Source organism: Phocoena phocoena, chromosome 13 (genome assembly GCF_963924675.1).
Source record: "Phocoena phocoena chromosome 13, mPhoPho1.1, whole genome shotgun sequence".
NCBI lineage: Eukaryota > Metazoa > Chordata > Mammalia > Artiodactyla > Phocoenidae > Phocoena > Phocoena phocoena.
Genome location: NC_089231.1, coordinates 82,786,861 through 82,795,263, shown reverse-complemented (window position 1 = coordinate 82,795,263; position 8,403 = coordinate 82,786,861).

Genomic DNA, 8,403 nt, shown 5'->3' with positions numbered 1-8,403 from the left:
GCCTGGCGCCGCCCGCCCGCCCGACCGCTCGGCCGGAGCGGGGGCCGGGGCCGGGGCTGGGGGCTCGGGCCGCCCGGCTGCCGGCAGCGGCCTCTCCCTCCCCGAGCCGCGCTTACATCCCCGCCGGGCGCCGGCCTCCCTGCGCCGCCAGCCAGTACATGGTGTCCCCCGCGGGAACCGAGGCCGGGGCGGCCGGACTGGGGGCCGGGAGGGGGGAGCGCCGCCGCCGCGGCTGCCGGGCCCGGAGCTGCTGCCGCCGCCTCTGCTGCTGCTGCTGCTGCTGCCCGGGAGGCGGCTGGCGGCGGAGGCTCGGCTCCCAGTAGCCGCACATCCCACAATACACCGCTAAGGAGCCCGACCCGAGCGCTCACCCTCCTCCTCTTCCTCCTCCTCCTCCTCTTCCTCCTCCCCTCTCCTTCCTCGCCGCTTCCCCAGGCACTCTCCCGGCGGCGGCAGCTGCGCCGCCAAAGCCCCGGGCCCCAGCGGCCCCCCACCCCTCACTCTCGCGCTCCCACACTGCCTCCCCCCTCCCGGGGGGAAGGCCTTTTAATTTATTTATTCTGCTGGGACTTAGGTGGGGGGCTTGGCTGGCGGGGGAGGGGGTCTCCCCGAGCTCTACCTCCCGCGGCTGGGGTTACCCTCCGAGCCGCTGCCGCCGCGGCGTGCGCCTGGGGCCTCCAAAACTGTTTCCAAACTGCCAAAACCGGAGGTGGGCGCGTGGGGGCTCAGGGGAAAGGGCTGGGTTTTGGGGTGTGTGTGTGTGATTGTGTGTTTGGACGCTGGGAGCCGTGAGGGGCGGCAAGGAGGCTCCAAGACGAGTTGCAATCGAGGTATCTCGGCTCCGGCTTCCTCTTCTGCCCCGCGACCCCCTCCCCCCGGAGCGGAGCTGGGGAAGGGAAACCAGGATTTTAACCAAATTAGCATTCACATTCCTGGGAGGATGCAGCCCTTGCCTGGACCTGGGTGATAGAAGCTTCTTTCTGTTTTTATTTTTGGAGAGGAGCGCCCTGTAATTGTGAACACATGCTTCTCTCCCCGCACCCCCCCTTCCTCCAGTCACCGACGAAGGAGAGAGTCCCCCTTTTTTGCATTTATCTTTCCTTCCCCTTTCTTTATTAAAGGTCCGGGAGTGGCGGCGGCCAATCAGCGCGCGGCTTCCATTTTGTGAGTTCAACTCCAAGGCTCCCGGGCTTCGCGAGGACGCGTTTGTAGCCCCCTCTGCCTCTCCTGTCGGGCGGCCGAGGCGAGGAAGTCGCCTCGCTGGGGCTTCGTGGTGGTGTATTTCACATTGGGGCTCTTTTCGGGGTTTGTAATTTGGCCGTGGGTAGGTAATTGGCTGGAGCAGGGCGGCAGGGTGCGGCAGCCAATCAGCGCGCGGCTTCTATAGGGCTTGAGTTATTAGACGCTGCTCTCAAAACATCCTTCATCAGACACCAAGGAGAGGCCAACAGATGAGGGGAGCCATTTTTCTGCAATGGAATTAAATGGCCAAGTGGGTTTTTCCTTTGTTGCAAATGGGGAATGTTTTTCCTTTGACTCCACCATCCAGTTCAGGACGCCTCAGTGTTGTGTTTAACATTTGTCAACAGGCTAAAGGACTCACAATTGGAAGAATGAAGAAGACTTTTTAAAAAGATCTGGATTTTTCCTTATGACTTGGAATCCATCTTTGTCTTGTATAACTAGGTCATAGCACACCATTAATGTCAGCAGTTAACAATTTTGAATTCCAAAAAACCTAAGTAAACGACATATTTAATTTTTTTCCTCTTTTTTTTTTTCTTGGGTGGGTGGGGGGAGCTTGGAGCTGTCTTAATCTGTATTCTCTTGACTGAACAATAAATTTTTATATATATATAGTTTCCTCTATTAAACACTTAAACCTGGCCATCTTATTAACTCCTTCTGCTCTCTTTTTAACAAGGTAATGTTTTAAATGTATAGTTTTAGGACTAGCGAAATGGCAGCAACAAAAAATTGTAAGCAGTCGTTACTCTTTTAAGTTTTTTAAAAACCTTTTACATTGTAAGTACCCAGTCCATTCTGTCCTTACGCAGTGCAGTTTTCATTGTTAATGTTGCTGAGATGTCCTTAATTTTCTGAACCTTCATCTGCATGTATGTCTTTGTCGCTCTTGTCTAACATAAAACAGTTAAAATGCTTTTAGACGATTTTGCTTTTATACAGCTAGGGTTTTAGCTTTAAGCTTTTGAAAATGTTTATAGCAATAAATGCTAGTCAGCTTTCTTCCCAGTAACATGTACACTTTCTTTGAAAATCTATCTATTTGAAGAAAAACATCTCTGTTTTTCTCGTCTTGGTAGGGGGGTGGGTGAGGGAAAGGAAGACCTCTTTGTGTAAAGAGACTAAAGCCGTCACAGGAAACTAGATTAAAACTGGAAAACAAGTCCTAGCTGGTTCGAGCCAAACACCATCGTTAACTCGGGGGTATTTTCTATGGTGGTTGGGATGGCCGGTGCGTCTTTTGCCTTTTGTTTGATTTGACTGTGTATTTTCGCCTTTTGTCTCTTAATGACGGTCACACCATTGCTATATCCAGAGCAGTAAACAGTCCTCAGCGAAGCCGCCTTTTGCCAACCCAACCCTGGAAAATTTGCAGAAGTGGAAGGAGCTGAAAATGCCATGAGAGTGTAACTTTAAAAAGGTAACAACAAAAAAGACACCACCACTACTCCAAATATTCCCAACTAAACAATCCCCCTAAAAGATATTTTTTACAATAACACCTCCAAAACCTCCGCCCAGCTTGATCTTCCAGACTCCATGGCACCGGGCTGAGCGGGTAAGTAAAAACAACAACAACAACAGCAACAAAACTGCCTTTTACCCCTTCGAGGAAATGTTTTTTCGAGCAGGCCAAGGGCTGCAAATGTTTGGGAGCTGAGGGGAGAAGGTTTCAGGAGCTTCATGTTTGGCAACCGGATCGGGACGGGTGGGGGGGGAGGTGGGGACGAGGAGGGCTCTTCAGACCCTTTTGCCCCTTCTGCCCCGGAGGCGAGAGGAAGGTCTCCCCAGCGACGTGGGACATCCACGGAGCCGCCTGCGCTCGTCCTCCTTGCTTTTCTAGGTCTGAGCCTTGGGGGGAGAAGAAATTGAAGTGCTTTGGGGAATGGGGGCACAAAAGCCGAGGAAGCCTCTCCTTCCGGGCCTGGGGCCTCTTTCCCTTTTGATTGTGGGGGTCTCGCCCTCCGAAGCCGGCTTTTCGGGGCTCCGGGGTGCGCCTGCGCTTCCTGAGCGAAAAAGGACAAAAGGCCGGCGTCCATGTTGGCACCATGACGCAGCATCTCTCTCGCCTGCAGCCCGAGCGCTGCCTGTGCTCCCGGCCGCGCTCGCTCCTCCCTCCCAAACACGAGTTTTATTTTCAGGTTCAGAGCAGAGCCGCCGGCTGGGCCGGGGCCGAGGCCGGGGCAGGAGCCAGGGCGGGACTGCGGGTGGCTAATGGCGGCCGCTTTCTTCCTTCCTCCCTCCTTTCCCGGTTGTCGTTGGGAGCCCGGAGCAGGCGGCGGCCCCTCGGCCGGGCCGGGTCCCGAGAGCCCGCAGGACACAGCACCCCGGGTCGAGGGGTGGTCACGGAGGCCGTTTTGGGGGCCGCGGGCCTGGGGGCGTCGCGCGCCGCGGCTTTCGCGCTCGCCTCTGCCGGGCGAGGCGGTCAGACGGGCGCCATTTCGCGCGCCGCCCGCGGCTCGGGCGGTGGCGGCCGCCGCGCGCCAGGCGGGAGGAGGGAAGGAGGCGGCGGGGGTGGGGGGAGGGGAGGCCGCCGCGGCGCCGCCCGCGTTCCAGGCCTCCGCCTGCGGGGACGCCCCTGGCCCGGGGAAACCTCGACGAAGAGCGCGGGTTCCGCAGCCTCCTCGGACCCCGCTCCCGACCTGGGGGCCCCCGGAGGCACGAGGAGGCCGGCGCGGTCGCGGGGTCTTTTCTCTGCCCTCCCGCGCGGGAGCCAGTAGCAAAGGGCCACCGGGCCAGTCGGGGCCTCGAGGATACCCCCTGACCCCGACCGGCTCCTCCAGAGGCCGCGGACTTCTTTCTCGCGGCCCGGCCCTGATCCCAGGCCGTCCCTGCTGCCCACCCCGAGCCTCGGCGCCCACGTCCGGCTTCCAACCGCCCTTTGATAGCCGAGCCCGAGGGGCGGGTGGGCCCCTTTTGTCCCCACTTGGGGCGTGAGGCCCTCACGCTGGCCACCGACGTCCCTAGGTGGCCGTCCAGGCACAGCCGGCCAGCCGGCGCTCTGGAAGGTGGGGTGGGGTTTGGGGCCTGGGAAAGCCGAGCGGGCCTTCCCCGGGATCTCCAGAGGCGGAGGGCTCTGGGGTAAACCCTCGCATCTCCGGCCCTTCCTGGGGGAGGGGATGCGGACGGGGCGGGCCTTTGGAAATGCAGATGAGCCGCCGCCTGCTGCTCGGCGCCCCGGCTGAACCTTAGTGATTCATCCACACCCCCCGCCTATTCATTCTGGAGTGAGGGCTGCCTTGGCAGCTGGGAAGGGGGGAGCGGCATTTGTAAGGCTCCCCTTCCCTCATGGAGGCCGTATCCGGTTTGTGGCCATCGACGCCCTAAAACACTCTCCGATTTTTCCCCCCAGGATCATGACCGGAGAAGGGGCCCGGTACCCCCAGAGTGGACCGTCCTCCTTTGGACAGAAGCAGGCCTAGTTTGACAGTCCTCCCTCTAAGGTAGGTGTGAGCCCTTTCCCAGCCTGCGAGAGAGATTTGGGGGGCTTTGGCATGGAGCCCAGGGAGGGTGGGCACCCCAAACCTGCTAGTCTGGTTCTGCAGCCCTTCCCCCCCCACAGATGTGTGGGACTGAAATCGGCTGCCTGCTGGGCCTGCTTGGTCCATCCATCCCCGCCTGTCAGCTTCCGTTGTCAGGAGTTTGGGGCGTGCAATTCTTTGCCATATTTAGCAGCATAGGAGAGGCTGCACTTGCATGTATTAGGTTGGCCCAAAAGTTAGTTCGGGTCTTTCCGTAACATCTTACAAAAGCCCGAACGAACTTTTTGGCCAACCCAATATTTCCCAGTTGTGTGTTTGGTGGGTGGAGTGCCCTGGATGCCTCTTCTGAAAGACACAGGCAGCTGCCAGGAAACCGGGCCCGGCCCTGGCCCTCCCTTCCGGCCTCAGCTGGGGGCGTGTGGGGTGACTGTGTGAGCTGGCCTCTTCCCCTCTGATGTCTGGCTGCCAGGGAGGTGAAGAACAGAAAGACCTGAGATCTGGGCCAGCTTTCTTTAAGAAAGAGGTTTCTTGACTCTCCCCTTCCAGGAAATTCCCACGATTCCACCTCACCCAGCCCCCCCCCCCACCAAAAAAAAAAGAAAAGAAAAAGAAAAAGCCATGTTTGTAGAACGGGAGAAACCCGTATTTGAAACCTGGCTAGCCATTTCACGTGCTGCGACCTTGCGTAAGCAGCACAGATCCTCAGCCCCAGTTTCACCATCTGCACAGATGGGTCAGTGATTGTCAGAGTTGAGTGTGCGGCCGAATCACTCGGATGGCTCATTAGAATCGATTCCGAGGCCCGGTCCTTGAGTTTCTCATTCAGTAGGTGGGGCCTGAGAGCTTGCATTTCTAACAAGTTCCCAGGTGATGCTGATGCTGCCGTGTGGAGACATTTTGAGAACCTTTGGGCCAGGTAACACCTGGGGTGTTGTGAGGATCCAAGCATGTGCTCTTGGAACCCCGAACTATTTCTTGGTGCGGAGGTGTCGCTTCGTAGAGATGGCAGCTCTCTCCTTATTCTCCTTACGCAAGCTGACAGCCTGCAGTTTCCCATTCTCTTTATCTCTAGGAAGCTCCGCAGCTGGAGACAGTGCGGCCCTTGATCTCTGACCCCTCCCCCATGTGATCTTTAGTTTGTGATTACTTTGATGAGCCATTTGGGTCCAGGTGCTGCTGATTGCGCCGCCTCCCCCGTTCGGGCCCAGGCTTGACTTCCGGGTCTAATAGGCTCTGCTCACTTTTATCCCATCCTTCAGCTTGGGGGCTGGAGTGAGGACTGGGGGAGCCGTAGGGCTTGACCCAGAGGTTTTGTTGGGGGCGTGTTGGTGCTTAATCGAGGGAGGCTCTAAGGCAGGCAGCTGTGAGTTTGACTCTCCCCTGTGCTAGTTGACCTTGGGCGAGTCTCCTGTGTAAAGTGATGATAATGAAGCCTGCAGTAAAGGGTGGAGGGCGGATTAAGTGCGATTAAGGGGGCCGGCCTCACAGGCTTCACACCAGTTGGCCCCTCTTCGGAGGTGGCTGCGGGGGGTGGGGCTGGGCTGTCCGAGAGCTCCTCCCCCACCAGCCCACCTCGTTGCACGTGGCACAGCTTCAGGGCAAAGGGGAAGGCTGACATTCTGCAGGCTGGGAGCCAGCTCCATTTTTACTCCAGTGTGTGAGTTGGGATGGTGGCCTTTCCTCAAGTCCACAGGCTGTTGTTCCATGATGGGTCATGGTTTGGGGGGTTCCCCCCACCCGGAGAGTAACGTGACTCACCCAAGGTCAGGAGGTCACCACCGGCAGTCAGGATGAGATTCCAGGTGTCTTCCAGCCCAGCACCTGTGTGTATGGCACCCCCTCGCCCCAGCTGCTGGGTTATTCTGGGCTCCTGCCAGTGCTAGCTGTCTGCTGGCGTCACCGCCTGGGAGCTGGGAAAGCTATTTGGTTGAAAGTAACCAGCGTGGTACTCTTAGGTCCTTCTGGCTGCCATGCCTTGGCGCCATGAGGGTCTCCAGATAAGCTGGATTTGGTCCATGCTGTCTTTTGCTGGGGGGCAAGGGGTGCAGCCGACCACACCTGGCACCAGACTCCCTTCCCCCTACCCAGGGTGAGCAGTTTGTAAAAGTTGGCGAGGCTCACATTATTAGTATCATACGAGCCTTTCCCTCCTCCCACAGTCTGCCCCAATCCGGCGGTTTAAATTCGGCTCTGCCATTGATGAGTTCATTCAACTCCCTGGATTCTCAGGTGACCTTTCTGCCCCCTGAGGGTGTCCTGCATCCCTTCTGATAGAGCCCTTGGGGCTCCACGGGGCTGGGGTCTTTACCTCCCGTAGGCGTTGGATAGTTAAATAATTGATTTAAACCTTTCCCTCCCAGCAGCAGCTTGGAGGGTTACAGCCAGTTCCTCCACTCCTGCCCTCGGACCAATTAGGGAACAATGAGGCGCTCCACTGTGGTCCGGGTGTGATTCTTGGAAGGGAGAGGGGTCCCGATGACTTGGAAGGATCGTACCCCTCCCCGTTTCCTTTTTTCACCCCCTCTTTCTAATTTCTTTGTCTGGCACGCCAGTACCTCCTAGGTGAAGGGAGGGGCGGGGCAGCCTATCGGTCCTCAGACTGGTTCCTCTGCCTAGAGCGTGGCTCCACCCACCGGTCACCCAGCAAGCTCGGGGCGGGGCTGCTCCTGGCGCCCAGCCGGTGGAGCCTGCTTGGAGAGGGCCACGCCAGCGGAAGGGCGGCCGGAGGTGGCCGGACCTGCCTTCCTACTGGACGCCAGAGGCCCGCCCCTTCCGGCCCGTTGGGCGAGAGCCGAGGCGTGGAGTACGACTTTTGGACCCCCTGGGTGGAAACAACCTCTGCCTGGACTGTGGAGATGGGCACCCCGCCATCTCAGAGGCCGCCTGGGTCCAGTGCTGTCTCCATCTGGCCAGTGACCTCGATGAGTTCCTACCCCTTCAGGAGTCGTGGTCTCCCTTGTGAACCAGGAGGAGGAGGTTGGCAGATAACCTTTGACCTGTCGCCGAGTCTGGCTTTGTGGAGGTAGCTCTTTGTACTCTGGTGGTGACTCCCCTGAGCCCACCACCAGATGTTGAGCCTGGAGAGAGTCCTGGGACAGGGATAGACAGCCTTGATCCCCAGGCTGTGCTGGGCCACCTCCCATCCCTGGGGCCCCAGAGGATGGTCAGTTACTTCTGTCTCACGTGGGGTGGATGACCCCTCAGGTGTGTAGTGGCCTCCCAGAGTATGCTGAGGCACCAGGGAAGTGGAAGCCATTAGCATTGTCGTTAACGTCCCCGTCCTGACCTGTGCTGGCCAGACCTTGCCCTGACAAGACAGAAGTGGATCTGGCCCTACTTCTCTCTTGTGGTCAGTTGGCCTCACTAGATCCCAGGCCTAGATGTGAGCACAAATCAGTTCACCCCCGCAGATGCCACCTGCCAGCTCCCCTAGGCTTCTGTGTCTCAACAGCTTTGTGGCAAGAACCAGTTTAAAGAATTGTTTCTTACCCTCCTAAATCTCTCCAGGAATTCCTGGTGAATAGAAGAATGGCATGGGTCCTCGGAACATTTTGCAGGTAAGGGAGTAGGGCTCCCCGGGCCTGTGGGTGTTCCCAGTGCCTCAGCTGGCCTGCCCTGGCACAGCACCTCCAAGGAAGCTCCGAGCAGCTGGCCTGGCTGCTGGGTATTTTTAGCT